Below are 3,459 nucleotides of genomic sequence, written 5' to 3'. Positions count from 1 at the left end.
ACTAAAGTAGTCTTTTTATCTTTTTAATTATTTTAGTTAAATATATTAATTAAAGATATTTATTATGGATATATTAGTTGTATTAATTGGAGAGAGAGGGTGCATTTATTGTTGCATTTATATCTTTTTTATTTATTTTTAAATATTTAAAACCTAAAAGAAAACTAGTGGCTCATATTCATTTCTCTCATTTCTTGCAATAATTTGATTTCTTTCTTGAACTTAAACATATATATATATATATATATATATATATATATATATATATATATGTAGTGGAAGGTTCATGTGCATTTTAATCTTAACATGAGAACATAAAAAATAATAATAATTATAAAAAAATGAGAACGTAAGAAACAGTACCAATCTACATAATCAATGATTTATAATAACACAAAAAAAACCTAAAAAATACAACAAAATAATCAAAATCAAGAACAAAATAATAACAGCAAATACCAACAAATATTTATAACAGCAAAATAAAAAATCTAATAATAACAACAAAATATAAATCAACAAATACTTATATCGTCTCATTATCGAAAATTAGCAAATACAAACAAAAAATAACAACAAACACCTATAAAAATAAACTTAATACAACAAATTGGTTCTCACTGTTTTCATGTTAAGATCAAAATGGATTTGATCATGTTTATATATATATATACATATATATATATATACATATATATATATATACATATATATATATATATATACATATATATATATTGTCACACCCCAACCTAAGGCGGAAATGTCGAAGCGTGAACTAATTGCTACAGCTCTCAAGGTACTATCATGCAATATTTAAAAGACAATATCTATTAATTTAATTCAATTATCAAATAAATTAAATACAAACAAGTACGTAATTCATACAACAATACAAATTTTATATTTCTTAATTAAAATATTTTTCTAACTAAATTCTTCACTAAGTCTTCACCAACCTTGCATTAAATTTCTATGATAACCTGCATATGCGTATAAAATAACAACACATGTTGAGTGAGTAAAACACCAGTTTAAGACACTACCATAATATATTATAATAAATAAATAAAGATGCAAACTGTTCTCGTGAGAATAAACAGTTAAGTCATATCATATAAACAATCAATCAAACCATAAAGAAAGCAACCCATAAAGAAAGGGCTCAACCAATCCATATAAATGGACATTGGTTAGCAAGTAAGGACTAAACCGTTGCCATAAAAATGGACATCGGTCCGAAGTAAGCAAATAGTATTCAAATAAAGCAAGTAAGCAAATAGCAAAACTGATATATACACAGGGATTAACAGTTGCAGTTTTGAATACTAGATAATAGTAAAATATATAAGATACGCACATGTCCCCAAAAAGATTTAAAAATAAGTAAAAAGGGGAGTGATTGCTCACCTTAGCAATAAAAAGAGATAAACGAATGCGGCCAGAACTGAAGTAAACAAGAGTTACGCTCTTCGGAAGTTATCGACGTGAAATCCTAGTACGTTGACAGATTGGTGGTTAAACTGAAACGAATCGCGGCTAGTGACGGACCAGATTGCACGATCTTAAAGCTGATGAAAAATCAATTGCACTTAGGGTTGTGTTCGCAGGGTTCAGATGATGGTGTATAAGTGTTTAATTGGATTTTAATTACCAGCTGATGGTGAACCGCTAGTATTGAAATTGACGGGTTATATGTATTAATCATGATATCGATTTTGCTCTTCTTTCTTAACTAAGTTGACGGTGGAGTTGTATAAGGCATTACCAAGATTTGCACAAATCAATTTCGCTATTAGGACGAGAATTAAGCTTCAAGCAAGCTAAACGGGTTGCGGGTATACAGGTTTGGATCCGGATTGCGGTTTGGGTTAATGGGTTGGATTTATTAAATGGGTTAAAATATATACGATTTTCCATTTAGACCCAGGAGTTTGGAGATGTAAACAAATAAAGATAAAAGTTTAAGTTTGGGTGATTTTTGTCATAGTAGGAAAGTTATAATATATTTTATATAAATAATTAAGAATAATATTATACTAAATAAATATATTAACTCGATAAATGCGATAATATTTCCCGAAGCATCGAAATGGGTCGGGTATATAACGAAAATATTGATTTAGAAAAATCCGAGTTGTTACATATATATATATAATATGGATTGTATATATTACATCTTAATAATTTTAATTTGTAATAGTTGTTGTATGAATAAAAAGTATAAAATAATTATAATTATTAAAAAAATGTACCAGGACATCCTAACAGGTTTGCCCGATACCTAACGGTTAATGGGCTAGGTATGAGACACATATTCACAAACAGGTATATATATAAGATTACCAATATCCGGACCACATGATGTCGTCATTTGATGACCAAGGCGGTTTAGTAGTTTTGGAACCAATATAAATTGTTTTCTTCTTCATTGCCGTCACGTACATAATTGATTATTAAGGACTCACTCCCTGAGTCTCTGCTTCTGGAAATCCTGAGCCTCCTCTCCAACTCAACCGACGTTGCGTGCTGCCGAGTCGCCTCGAAAGCCTTCAACACCATCTTCCCATTCCTCCGATCCATCAACCTTCCATGTTCAATCAAATGGTACGACAACAACAACAACAACAACAACAACAACAATAATAATATAAGCTCTGAGAACGTTCAGAGTTACAAGTCGGTTTTTCTTGACCTAGTTTCGACGTTAAAAACTGTCGAAACGGTGCGTATAGGTCATCCACAACCGATGCTTGCTTTTTTATATTTCATGGATCCTGGGCATGAAGATTTCTACATTGAAGATGATGAGTTTGTTAGTAAGTGGATGCATAAGGTTTCCGAAACGTCGAAACGTTGAGATGTCTTATGGGATGTGCTTAGGCGTACTGGGATCTCAGCCAAAAAAGAGGCACCTGTTAACTTTCTGACTGATCCAAGAGAGGGAAGATCTACACTGCGTCCTGCGGATGTTCTTGTGTTTGGATGGGCAGGGGGTGTAGGTTCCCTGGATGGATCTGCACGAGATATCTCGATCTACGTAGGTGCGGAATCCCTGCGTAGGTCGTTACGAGCGTAGAAGACACGAATAGATCAAACACGATACGATAAACAAACACGTTATATTATAACCAAAACACGTGATACAATATCACTATTACAGACACAAACTCTCGTCCTCACGTTACAGCTCTCGTAACTTTGATAATGATCACACAAACTCTGGTTCAACAACACTCAAACAAACCGTAACCTAGGAATATAAATACACGACAACTTCGCCTGGCATGTTCAGGCGAAGTTGTCCATAACTTCGCTTGACTAACAAGTTCAGCGAACTTGTTAGTAACTTCGCTTAAGACATATAAAACATAATTAATCATTACAAACTCGATTACAGACACTAGACTATGAACTACTGACATTATGCACCAACAGACTCCCCCTTGGCAGTAGCTT

Source organism: Bidens hawaiensis, unplaced genomic scaffold, assembly GCF_021521415.1.
Source record: "Bidens hawaiensis isolate Kalapana, Puna unplaced genomic scaffold, B.hawaiensis_p1.1 tig00058061_1, whole genome shotgun sequence".
Lineage (NCBI taxonomy): Eukaryota > Viridiplantae > Streptophyta > Magnoliopsida > Asterales > Asteraceae > Bidens > Bidens hawaiensis.
The sequence above is the reverse complement of the archived record's forward strand: the minus strand, read 5'-3'. Positions refer to the sequence as shown.